Source organism: Eschrichtius robustus, chromosome 15, assembly GCF_028021215.1.
Source record: "Eschrichtius robustus isolate mEscRob2 chromosome 15, mEscRob2.pri, whole genome shotgun sequence".
Taxonomy (NCBI): Eukaryota; Metazoa; Chordata; class Mammalia; order Artiodactyla; family Eschrichtiidae; genus Eschrichtius; species Eschrichtius robustus.
The window spans coordinates 52001211-52014654 of record NC_090838.1 but is presented as its reverse complement, the minus strand read 5'-3'; the positions used below and the strand labels follow the sequence as shown (position 1 = coordinate 52014654).

At 44.5% G+C, this 13444-nt stretch overlaps 1 long non-coding RNA gene across 1 annotated transcript in view; it reads left to right on the top strand.

Annotated features, from left to right (window-relative positions):
- LOC137777987 (uncharacterized) overlaps nucleotides 1–13444 on the top strand; it is a 78829-nt gene that overhangs the window by 37398 nt on the left and 27987 nt on the right. The window contains exons 3-4 of the long non-coding RNA XR_011076694.1: nucleotides 3423–3523; nucleotides 4020–4215. This is a non-coding gene — a long non-coding RNA (uncharacterized lncRNA). The remainder of the gene's footprint in view (nucleotides 1–3422; nucleotides 3524–4019; nucleotides 4216–13444) is intronic.

Sequence of the window (13444 nt, the reverse complement as noted above, 5' to 3'; positions counted from 1 at the left end):
ATTGCGGTGGCTTCTCTTGTTGCGGAGCATGGGCTCTAGGCACGTGGGCTTCAGTAGTTGTGGCGCACGGGCTCAGTAGTTGTGGCGCGCGGGCTCTAGAGCGCAGGCTCAGTAGCTGTGGCGCACGGGCTTAGCTGCTCCGCGGCATGTGGGATCTTCCCGGACCAGGGCTTGAACCCATGTCCCCTGCATTGGCAGGCGGATTCTTAACCACTGTGCCAGCAGGGAAGCCCTGCCTGTACATTCTATGGGGAGAACACGCAATAAACAAGACAATGACAACAATAACGCGTGTGTGTTGTGTTTGGGGGTGAGAAGTGCTAGGGAGAAAATAAAGACGAGTACAGTATAATGTAGGGTGGTCAGGGAAGGCCTCACTGAGGAGGTGGAATTTAAAGAAAGACCTGGAGGAGGTGGAAAGAGGTATGAGGATATCTGAGGCAGAAGCATTCTCAGCATAGATGAGAGCAAATGCAAAGGCCAGAGGCCGGAGCATGCCTGGCAAGTTTAGGGATCAACAGGCAGGCCAGTGTGACTGACTCAAAAACAGGATGAGCACAGAAAAGACTAGAAGATGAGGTCAGAAGGGTGTGGGTGGGGGATGGTGGAGGGCCTTTTTAAGCACTTTGATGTACTCTGAGCAAGATGAGAAGCCACCATTTGGTTTAAGCCTAGGAGTGACATGATCTGATTTGCATTTTAAAAGGATCCCTTGCTGCTGTGTTAAGAATAAGCCGTGAAGGACAAGGGTGAAACCAATTAGGAGGCTATTGAAATAATCCCAGGAAGAGAAGAAAGTATCAACATCTTACACCAGGGTAGTAGTAATAGAGATGGTGAGGAGTGGGGAGATTCTGGATATATTTTGAAAATACAGTCAAAAAGATTTGCTAATGGGTTGGTTGTGGGTGTGAGGAAGAGAAAGGAGCCAAACAGAATGTCAAGGTTTTTGACTTGAGCAACTAGAAAAAGGGTTTAGCTATGAATTGAGACAGAAGGCTTCACGGGTGCAGGTTGGGAAGAAGATCAGGAATTCAGTTGCGGGCACTTACACCCTAGATCCCTGTTAGACAAGTGAAGGGCCCAAGTAGGCAGGCAGATAGATATATGAGCTTGGAATTCAAGGGTAGGGTTGGGGCAGGAGATTAACTTTGGGGGCCATCAATGAAGAGATGGTATTTAAAGCCAAGAGATGAAGAAGTTTTTGAGGGAATGACAGCAGATGGAGAAGTCCAAGATGTGGGTCCTGGAATGGTCTAGTGTTTATGACTGGGAAGAAGAAGAAAAACAAGCTGAAAGACAGAAGGGCCAGCCAAGAGCTAGAAGGAGAGTAGGAGAAACATGGTGTCTGTCCTGGAAGCCAAGTGAAGAAGACCCATCAAGGAAGAGGGAGCATTGACTGTTGCTGACAGAGTGAGTAAGATGAGGACTGGGAATCCTCCGAAGTCAGAGTCACTGGTGACCTTGAGAAGAGTCCTGTCAGTGGAGTCGGGGGTGTGAAAGTCTTGATGGAAAGGTTCAAGAACAAATGAAGAGGAGGGATTGCGGCCAGTGAGTACAAACGATGCTTCAAAGGCCACTAGTTGTAAAAGGAAGAGAGAATTGGGGCTCAATCTACAGGAGGATGTAGGGTTGAGAGAGGTTTTTAAATATAGAAGAAATAACCACATTTGTACATTGATGGAGAAGATCCAGTAGAGAGGGAAAAATGGAAGATTCAGGGCTAAGGGGCTCTACCTTGTAATATTACGAACACCTACATTGTATTGACTGCTAATATGTGTTAGGTTTTTATATATGCTATTCATTCCTTAAAACATGAGATATATGTTAAGGTTCCCATCTTATTAACGAGGAAATTGAGACTCAGAGACATTGAGTTTCTTGTCCAAGGTCACCCAGCGAGGACAGAGAAGGGCTGGGTCAGAGCCCAGTCTGTCTGAGGGAAGCTCAGGCCATCTTGCTCCTAGGCTCACCAGCTACCCTTCTGGTTGTGGAGTTTCCCGGGCACTGAAGAGGCATATTTACTGTCTTAAATCCCTGACTAAAGGAAGAATCTGTGTACTTCTCACAACCATGACCAGAGACTTCAGTCATGGGTAAAGTCTGAGTCATTCTGCTTTCCCTTCTTTCCTAAACCCTGGGACAGGAGACAACAGAGAAGGTGCCTTGGCGTTTGGTTTGCCCCAAACCTCTATACATTAGACATCTAATGAATAACGTTATGCTGTATGTTGGAATATACAAAGGGATGGAAATCAAGAGTCCTGAGTTTTAGTCATGACTGTTACTCTATGGTTATCTTACTTCAATGAACTTTGAGTTCAGTGTCCTCATTAGCAAAAGGGGAATAAAAATATCTGTCCTGTCTGCTGCTTGGGTGGTTGTGAAAACATCACACTATATCCCCTCTACCCCCAGTACTCCCGCCATATGTGAGATCATATGCCATTTCCAAAGTGTATCACATACGATGGCACCAGTGGCTCTCAATACCCGATGCACAACAGAGCCCGGCAAGCTTATACAAATACTGCTCTCCTGCTAGGATGTGGGGCAACTAGAATTCACAAGTGCTACTAACATCGGTACACCCACCTTAGATAGCAGTTTGGCAGCATCTATTGAAGTTGAGCCAATACCTCCCTGTGATCCAGCATTTCCAGTCCTGGGTTTATCCCCAAGAGAAATGAGTACCCAGGTGCATCAAGAGACATGTACAAGGATGTTTGCAGAAGTATTATTTGCAATCGCTCAAACTGCAAACAACTCAAATGCCCATCAACAGTAGAACAGACTAATTGTGGTATATCATATATAATGGAATACAGACCAGTATTGAAAGTTTGCAAAATACAGCTGCAATCACATGGGTGAATCTCACAAATATAATATTCAATAAAAGGAAGCTGACATAAAAGATTTCCCTCAAAACATGAGATAGCATACAATGAGGAAAATCAGGAAAATCTTAAACCTCAGTGGTGTTAGAAGCCAGGACAGCAGTTATCTTTGGAGAAGGGGGAATGAGTAGATTTTACAGGGAGGGCACAAGAAGGGCTTCTGAGTTGCTGGTGATGTTTGTGTGTGTGTGGTGTGTGTGTGTGTGTTTTCCTCAGTGATGCTTATACAAATTAAAAATACATACATGTTTGGATAATTTGCTGAGCTGCACACTTAAGATTTGTGCACTTTTTTGTTTTTATGTCTATTTTACTCCAACTAAAAAACAAAACTGCTGCCTAGTTCCCATCCTGGGCCAATTAAATAAGAATTCCTGGGGGTGAAGCCCTGGCCTGGGCATTTTCCAGAGTGCACCCTGTGTTGAGAACACTGCCTCCTGCCTTTGTTGGTGTTGTTCCTTCTAGGGGGGAAAACCTCCAGCTCTGTGTCTGGGTGCTGACTGTGTCTCCGTGCCTCAGGGTGGTGGAGAGGACAGGGCTGTCTGGTGGAGAGAAGGCTGGAGGACCCGGTGTGCTGATGGCTGACAGCAAGAGTGGCCTTCGAGGACATGCCTCTGAGGGTGAGAGAGAGCAACCAAGTTTCTGGAACCTGCAGAATCAGCCTCATGTGGGAATGTGTTAGAAATGCACCCTAGATTTGCTGGGTTAGAAACTCTGGGGGTAGGCCCAGTAATCTGCTTTAACAAACCCTCCAGGTGATTCTGATGCGTCCTGAAATTGGAGAACTACTGCTCTAAAGAGTAGCAAGAAACCAATTTGGCCAATTTGGCAAACCCTCAAGAGATCCATTCTGGGAATAGGCGTTTTGCTGGTTAGTTTGGGTTTTGCCCTCCCCCTCCCCCATTGGTCTTGCCCCAAATCAAACCTATACCATTAGTTCTCAATTCTGGCTGAGGAGCTTTAAAAAAGGTTTCTCCCCTGATGGGTCTCAGGCATCCAGATGCTTCTGACATGGGCCAGGGCTGATAAACTCTGTTCTATATTCAGGTACTTTTGCGGTTGAGACAGATGATTGTTAACACCTGCCCCCAAATTCTTTTGGTTGTTTCCTGCAAGGCCTGTGAAGCAGAAATCAGCGGCTGCTTGTCCAGATCTAAAGGTGTTTCCTGCGGGCCAGTTTGGCCTTGCTTGCAGGTACCTCTGCGGACCACAACGCTGAACCGAGACACCACCTCCGGACACGCACATGGGGCCGGCTCTTCAGCTACACATCAAACACCAAGTCTGCTGCCCATGCTGGTTGCCGAGTGAGGTAATGTGAGTTAAACCCCTTAGTTTGGTGCACAGAGAAAATGTCAACAAATGCTAGCTATCCTTATCTTCATTATCTAAAGTGTGTGGATCCCTTTTCATTTAAGCTCATAAGATACCTGCTTGGAAAGGCCCATCTTGGTTGTTTCATCTTGAATTCTCTATCCCCCCAACTTTCCTGCAAAGCCCAGGAGGGACCATTCACATTCATGAGGGTTGTTCTAAGCCAGTGGCTCTTAAAATGTGGTGGTGATGGTGGTTTGGCGTGTGGGGGGTGGGGGGTGGTAGTCAGTAGCATGAGTATCACCTGGGGAATTTGTTAGGCCTGCAAACTCCCGTCACCAAAAAAATTTAATAATAATAAAGAGGGCAGGAGGAAACTTTTGGAGATAATGGATATGTTTATGGCATAGATTGTGGTCATGGTTCCACGGGTGTATATTTATTTCCAAATTCATCAGATATATGTTAAATATCTACAGCTTTTTGTATGTCAATCATTCTCCATAAAGTGGTTTAAAAAAAAAAAATGCAAACTGTTGGGCCCCACCCCAGAACTTCTATATCAGAAACTCAGGAGCTGCGGCCCAGCCATCCATGTGTGGTTCTGATGCTCACATTTGAAAACTACTGTTCTGAGCCCTTGCCTCTCAAGACTGTTAGAAATGCAGAATCTCACGCCCCAAGCCGGTTGACTGAATTAGAAACCCCAGGCCATTGGGATGCACATTAGAGTTTGAAAAGCACTGCTCTAAGCTCCCTCCCTGGATCCGGTTAGAATTAGAACACCAGAAGGGTGCATTCTTGGATTGCAGCTTCTCGGCTTCTCACAGAAATGCCATCACGGGACGATAATTTAAGTGTAAGAAACAAATGCCTGAAAGACCTTTGTGTATCTGTGAAAAACAATTTCTACTACCTTTTATCCCCCTCAGATAAAGATTCATCCTGTCGATTTTCTTAGAGGTTAGAGCAAGCATGTATGTCTGTTTTTGAGAAAGAAGTTGAAGTTATGAAACCCGTTATACCTAAGTTGCCAAGACAGATTTTACCTCAGTGCTAAGCAATAGTCTTAATACATACAGGTTCTCTCGTACAGCTCTCCCTTATCCATAATGTGACCTTAGTGTTTTCATTCTTGTTTTAACAATTCTATTGCGGCTGCCTTTTTTTATTATTATAAGTAGGCTCAGATATTGGGTGAGATGATAAGAAATAAGTGTCTGTCTGATACTTTGGAGCATCTCTGCCTGTATAAAACATAGTGATTTCAAGAGTTCAGTTAAAATCCCTTTTGTTCCATGAAGCTTTCCTGGCGCTTTCCACCACAGCTGTAATTCATATGGCCTCAGATAACATTATATGTATCACATGTTGCCCAGTATTTTGTGAGTTAATGTTTGTAAAGTGCTTGAACAGTGTAGGAACATAGTAGATACTCAAATTATAATGATTACCATTACCACTGTTATTGTCATTGTTTATATATACTTGTCATTCCTACCAGACCATGAGCCTCTTCGGGGTGAGGAGAGGGCCTTATTTATTGTTGGATTCCCAAATAAGCCTGGTTTATGTTGCACTCACAAGAGCTTCTTACACATAACATTAATGAGAGTAAATATGAGAGTGCTTTGAAAAGGAAAACATGATTTATTGCCATTGTTGGAGCATTGGGTCTCGGTGTATCCTATCCAAAGAGAAAAGCTATTGTGCCAACAAGAGCAGCACATCCCTTAGCCTCAGTCCCATAGGGCATCAGAAAAAAAAAAAAAAGGGAAGTGAGGGATAAATGTCACCAAAGTTGTCAGTGAAACTCAGTTCAGAAGAAACTCTGACCAAAACCAAAATGAAATCAACTGAAAATGTTAATGGTCATTTTTAGTAAGTCACAAGAATTTGAAGAAAGGCTATTTTAATAAGTAGAATGATTTCGTTTTCCATATAGCCTAGGAAATTAAGATCTAGATAGTTTCTTTTACTTAGTCTCAGGTCTACTTTGCACCTCTTTTGCAGAAAGCAGTATGGTTTCACCTTCAATAACTTGTCAAAAAAAGAAGCAAAATGGATAGTGTCTTAAGTATTTGTTTTCAAGAGAAAAACACATTGGAGGTCATTTGTGGGGTTATTCCACATAGTATTCTAGGGGGAAAAGAAAGTTCAGGCAAGAGAAGAAAATTGAGTTAAGAATCAGGTTTGCATGATGTGCAGAAGCAGGTTCGTGGTGAAACTAACAAAACCTGAGATACGCGGCCCCTCGCTTAGCTCCAGCCTCTTCCAAAGCCCCAAGAGGGACCCTTGCAATTTTGTGTTTGTAATTTGGCATTAGTGTTCATAAAATGGGCTTTCCAAGTTGTATAGGTTTCAGGCTCTATAAAGCTGGGACCGCTCCTGAGGAAATGCCTCTCTATTTCTGTAGCTCTTGCTTTTCAGATTTACTTTTTCACGATCTTTTAGCTCTGCTTTGCCAGATAGGTGATGCAAAAACTAGGGGTTTGATAATGAGGAAGAAGGTCCTTGGAGACATGCTGGGAGGAGAGATAGATACAGCTGAGAGCCAAGTGATGAAACGTAGATTCTAGAGTGTTTTCCTTCAAGGATTATCACCGTCCTAGGGTAGAGATTTGCAACCGTGGCTAAGTTTCCCCCCAAGAGACATTTGGCAATGTCTGGAGACATTTTTGGTTGTCATAAAAGGGTTGGTGTGGGTAGGCTGCTACTGGCATCTAGTCAGTAGGGGCCAGGGGCACGGTTAAACATCCTACAATCCACTGGACAGCCCCCCGCAGCAAAGAACTGTCTGGTCCCAAATATCAATAGTGCTGATGTTGAAAAATCCTGTTCTAGGGTACTTGTTGCGCTGCAGGTCACTGACAACTCAGGTTGTCAAAATGAAGTGCTCAGGACTGCCCTGGCGGTCCAGTGGTTAAGAATCCACTCTTCCACTGCAGGGGGCACGGGTTCAATCCCTGGTTGGGGAACTAAGATCTCACATGCCACCCACAGTGCGGCCAAAAATAAAAACAATAAAATAAAAATGAAATGCTTAGCAAACAGCATGAGGTACCTTCTCAAAGGCATTTTGCAGTTTGGTCTCTCCCATAAACCATCGTTCGGCACATACCTGGCTCTTCCTTCCTTAGTACCTTCCATTCCACCGCCAACGCACAGGCAAAGGCTGTGGGAACAGTGGCTCTAACTAAAACAATGGTGAAAACCTGCTTCCATCTCTGCTGTGTGAGAAACAGGGAGTCCCTCCTACAGTGGCTTCAATGCTACAGAAGAACCACAGGCCCTGAAGGGGTGCTTTGTTGTGCAAATCCTGATCAAAAGACCAGCTTCCCTAAAACTAAAACAACCAGCTGTTTCCCTTGGCAATGTGAATGTCAAGGCAATGCCATGGAAATGTCCACACCATGAAAATGTTGATCCCACTCCCAGGCTGCTGAGCCCCACTAGTTCAAATCCCAGCGTTGCCAGTGGACTGCCCCAAATTCCTGCCCTCTGACCTCAGCAGGTCCTCACTGCCTTTTGGCCTGCCTTCTAATCACCTTCTAATTGTGTGTCTTATTCCCATGGCAACTCACTTCCCCCAAGGCCCCAAACTTTTCTCTCCCTGTTTCCCTTCTGCAGATGTCCTTGCCTCATGCTTTCCTGAGATGAGTAACAAAATAATCATAGCTGCTATCATTTATGCAGCAGCCACAAACACTAGGCTGGTGCAGTATGTACACTTCATCTGCAAAGTATCGATAACCCTGTTTTGCAGATGATGAAACCAGAGCTTAAAGACTTCTTCCAGCCTCTAACTGCTTCCAAGTCACAATGCAGGCATTTGATCCCAGGACTGCCCATCTCCAGGATGAACTTCTTGGACTTCTATCTTCTCCCCTAAAAATATGTCTCTGTCTTGATCCCTGGGTCTTGGAGGAAGAAAAGTTCTTTCAACCCAAAATTTCCTCCTCCATCTTGATCTTGATTTCCCCCTGTCTCTCACTGAACTTCACTGCTTTGGCTCTCCCCCTTCCCTCTCTCTTTAGCTCAGCCCCTCCTCCCTACAGATGCATTCGGTCAGCCCTGCTTCTCGGACACACTCCTGCTTCATCTGCCTCCTTTGCTTCACTGTTAACTTGTCAATATGGCCACCTCTTCTGCCCCCTCATGCACTCCTTGGCCTGTCCAGTCGCCTATTCCATGAGCAAAACCTAGCTCCCTTTCTGGCTCTGTGTGTCCTTGGCTCCCCTCTGCTCCCTCCTGGATGGGCACCACGTCCATCTCCTACCCTTTTGCTTCTCAGTACCCTCAGGATGGTGCCCTGAATAGAGAGGGTGATGATGATGACCTCACCTTCAGAACTGGGCAAAAATCAGACAAACACTTCCCAGGGGCCAGGGAGATGGCTGAAGCAGGGCTCCCAGGGAAATTCCTTTGGGCTGGAGTTCTGTTCAGCAGAATGGCCACACACTCTTACCATTTTTAGAGCAGTGATTACCAAATGGAAATACCCTATTTCACCAGAGACTGAGACCCGAAGTCACTAGCTTCATATCTAAATGTCATTCACCTCTTCACTGTAACCGAGGCTCTGAGAAACAGAGACACATGACCACATGCTAGGGGATTCAATTCCTGTTTTTCCTTCCTGTTTGTCCTCTGCTAAATTCAAAAAAGAAATACCTAAAAGAAACTTCTTGGTATTGTTATCCTGGTAACATATTATTACTACATCTGTGGAGGTAAAGTTAAATGAAATAATAAATGGTTTTTGAGCTGTTGGCATCAAATGCCATCAGTTTTTAAAAGACAAGTAAATAACAACTAGGCACTAAATCTGTATTTGATAGCAAAGATCCCTTCTCTGGGTAATTCCATTCTCATACCCTCTCCACTGAAGTGTCTATAGGGATTTCCATACATTGGTATTAGTAAACTTTTGTCTAACATTCATCCATCTATCTATGGGTTCATTCCTTATCAAAACTGTGTGCTCAGTCCTTGGATAAAACAGACACAGTGCCTGTCCTCAGGGAGTGTAGTCTAATCTGGCACTTATAATTCCATGTGATAGTTGCTAAATAGGAGAAATGTGGGGTGTGGTTGGAATATTTTCACAGATACTCACCCTAGACTTGGGCGTGGCTGATCAGGGCCATATCAGTAATATCTAAGGTAAAACCTGAGTGTGTTAGGTGAGGGTGGAGGGGTGAAGTTGTGGGGAGGGGTTGTCCCAAGAAGAGAGAATAGCATTCTAGAAGGCTCATGTCAAGGGAGAGAAAGTTTTAGGGAACTGAAAAGAAGTCATTCTCAGTAGATCAGAGAAGAGAAGAAGAATGGAGAAAGATTATCATCATCATCATCATTCTCATAGTTAATACTTTAGATGCATAAATTGGGTTCTGTTATTATCCCCATTTTGCAGATGTGGAAACCGAGGCACTGAGAGGTTACAGTAATTTTCCCAGGGTCACCCAGCCAGTATGTAGCAGATCCCAACACAACCCAGGATCTGTGCACTTAACTGACAACATATTGCCTGCCATCCTACCTTTGAGATATTCTCCAAACTTCCTCCCAGCAATGATTTGGGGACCCAAGGAGAAAAAAATAGATTGAGGCAGCGATTTTATATTTAGTAGGAAGTCTGAGTGGAAATCTTAACCAAAGAAAGCCTGTTCTCCTCTGTCTGCTCCCCTCTGTAAATCAGATTACAGTAGGGAATTCCCTGGCGGTCCAGTGTTTAGGACTCCATGCTTTCACTGCCAAGGGTGTGGCTTCCATCCTTCATTGGGAACTAAGATCCCACAATCCTCGTGGCCAAAAAAAAAAAAACAAAAACAAAAACCAAAAATCAATACAGATTAAGGTAAAGACAATGCTCTCCTGAGGGGAATTTTCATTTAAATGGAGGAGGAGCCAAAAAGTTTTGAGTACCCTAACAAGTAGGGTGGACAGAGGGAGACGATTTGGGGTGGAGGCCCAGCTCTCCAGGGGCTCAAGTAGGCGGTACATAAGGGACTACCTAGTCATATAATCGGAAGCATCTTTTTGGCCTAGAAGAGTTGGTATGAATCACTAAACTCTTAATTTTCTAGTAGGGAATGACTTAGGCTCTTAAGAGTTGCACATTAGAAGTTTTTTCCCTCACTCCAATTACTAATGACATAAGTGAAAATTACTCAAGGTGACTCAAGGAGTAGGCTTATTCAGAGGTAGCTGAGTTTTCTTTAATTCCGTGACTGATCTAGAACAAACAACAGCTTCATATCCCTTAAGGTGGAAACCAAAAACAGTTTAATGCCATAAACTTTGTGAGCAAAGACTTCAAAGTGGTGAAGTATGTGGACAGTACACCCAAGCTTGGAGCATGGTGATACGACTTCTCAAGACCAGACAATCTCTTGTGGACAATTACCCACTAGTTCGATTAAACCTTGAGCCTATAAGAAATCTAGCATTTGTTCATGACTAATTTTTCCTAGAATAAAACCATTTCAGTATGAAGTTTACTGTATATCACCTTTCCTGAATAAAATGCTCACTTCTCCTGTTTCATCCCAGTTGCCTAATTCCTTCTCAAGAGAGTAGACAAGGATGGGTGATATTTTAGCTGCTGAGACTGGCTTGAGTCAAAATACCCATCTCCAATACCTCCTGTGGTGAAAAGGATGAGGACCGAGCACTATTTTCCATGTTTATTTCCCAAATTGGGAAAGTTGATGGTTTGCATGTGTATAATAGGTTGGATTAGAAAAGGAGCTTTGGAGAAGCTTATGGCCAGTGGTGGGCCACAGTTACTTGGTTTAGTTAGCTGCCTGAGCGGGCAGGATGTGTGTGTTTCATATCCTTGTTTATACCAGTACTAGGGAACTCAAAGTCACGTGGAAATAGGATATGGTTTATCAGTTAGTCCTTTCTACTCAAACCATTCCCCACCCCTCATCAAAAAATGAACGATAGTTTTATTGGCCCTCTCCCTACTACTTAAAATTCCTTCTGCCACTTGGCCAGATCTGATTTTGCTATTTCTCTCAGGTACATGGATAGAGAGCTTGGTTAAGAAATTCTGCTTCAAAGGGAGATCAGCTCAGTGCTTTGTGACCACCTAGAGGGGTGGGATAGGGAGGGTGAGAGGCAGACACAAGAGGGAGGAGATATGGGGATATATGTATATGTATAGCTGAGTCACTTTGTTATAAAGCAGAAACTAACATACCATTGTAAAGCAATTATACTCCAAGAAAGATGTTTAAAAAAAAAAAAAAAAAGAGTTCGCCTGCCAATGCAGGGGACATGGGTTCCGTCCCTGGTCCGGGAGGATCCCACGTGCTGTGGAGCAACTAAGCCCGTGCACCACAACTACTGAGCCTGCGCTCTAGAGCCTGCGTGCCGCAACTACTGAAGCCCGCGCGCTGAGAGCCTGTGCTCCGCAACAAGAGAAGCTACCACAGTGAGAAGCCCACACACCACACCACAACGAAGAGTAGCCACCGCTCGCCGCAACTAGGGAAAGCCCGCGCGTGGCAACAAAGACCCAACGCAGCCAAAAAAACCCAAAAAAACCAAAAAAGATGGCTCAACAGCTCAATCACAGGAAGGGCAGGGCATCAGATATGAGGGAACCAGGGAAAACATCCCTCCCTCATCCTGCCTCCTCCTCCCACAATCCTTCTCTCTGGCTAACTCTCTACAAGGACGCTTTCTTCTCTCTCCCTGCAGATAGGGGTTGTCCCCAACATGGTGGTGCCACAGCCTCACATTTCCCATCTTCTATCCCTCTCTTTCTCTGTCTTGACTGGCTTAGCCTCCTACCTGACCATCAAATGTTGGAGTTCCTCGAGGCTCTATCCTAGGTCCTCTTACTTCCTCCCTCAGAGATCCTCACAGTTTTAATCACCATCTCTACTTAGAGAGTTCCCATATTTATTCTCCAACACAGACCTTTCTCCACGCTCTAGGCCTATGTAGCCAATTGCCTACCTGGTATCTACTCTTGGGTATCTCAAAGGCATCTGAAATTTTCCCCTTCTTTCTTGGTAACAAAATCCCCGTGTTGTTGGAAGTGGCAACGTACCTGGCTGAAAAGATCACATTTTCCAGCTTCCCTTTGCAGTCAGGGGTGGACAATGAGATGTACGCAGAAGTAATTAAGTTGAGCTTCTAGGGAAAGTCCTTTATAAAAGGCTGACTCAGCTGGAAGTTTTGCCATTTTTGCCCTTATGCCTTCCTCCTCCTTCTACCTGGAATGTGGATGTGATAGCTAGTGCTTGAGCAGTCATCTTGAGAGTATGAGGAGAACTTGAAGATGGAAATGAGCACTAAAAATGGCAGAGAAAATGGTGGAAGGAGCTTGGGATAAAGACGCTTTCTTTCTATCTACAGACAACTTTTAGGTGAGAAATGATAAATGTCTATCTTATTGAAGCCACTCCTATTACAGGTCTCTATAACTAGAACAAAACACAATTCCTAACACATAATGGTCTCTTCCTACACCTCTATCCTCATCTGGCATCAGACCACACTCCAACCTTCTCCCTCTTCTCAAGTCATGCCGTCCTCTCTGCCTATACTCACCATGCTCTCTTCTGCCACTTAGTCTTCTCACGTGCCATTCCCAATGCCTAGATCTCAGCTCAGTCACCACTTCCTCTGGGAAGCCAGCCATGACCAACTTCACCCATCACAGGTCTCAGAGTACCACCAGCCTCTTCTTTGTAGTAACTGTCCCCTTTGTAATTTCACAATCTAGTGGGAGGGACTAGTCTAGTCCCTCCCACTAGACTATAACCTCCATGGAGGCAGGACTGTGTCCTTTCCTTTTATTACCATTGTATCCTTTATACCCAAGCCTAGTTTTGTAATAAGTGCTCACCTCCAAAAAAGGAAAATAAATGCAACAGAAAGGAGTTACTCAGGTCTCTCTGGTCCATATTTTTAAAATCCTAGGGAAGAATTCAGCTGGTTTAGTTAAGGCCAAGTTTCCACCTCAGGCCAAGAGCCAGGTCTGTAAGAACATGGCAGCCCTCATTCAAATCACGTGTTTGGATTAGGAAAAGAAACAATTCCAAAAGAAGGGAAAGGGGATAGGTACATGTAACAATAAATGTCCACCCCTTTAAGGCCATCTTCCGTGCTTATTGTAACCTGCTTTTACCTGGAGGGGAAGGTGGAGGAAGGAGGGTTCACAATATAATTTGGCTCAGGTCTTGCATGACCTGGGAGGGGACCTG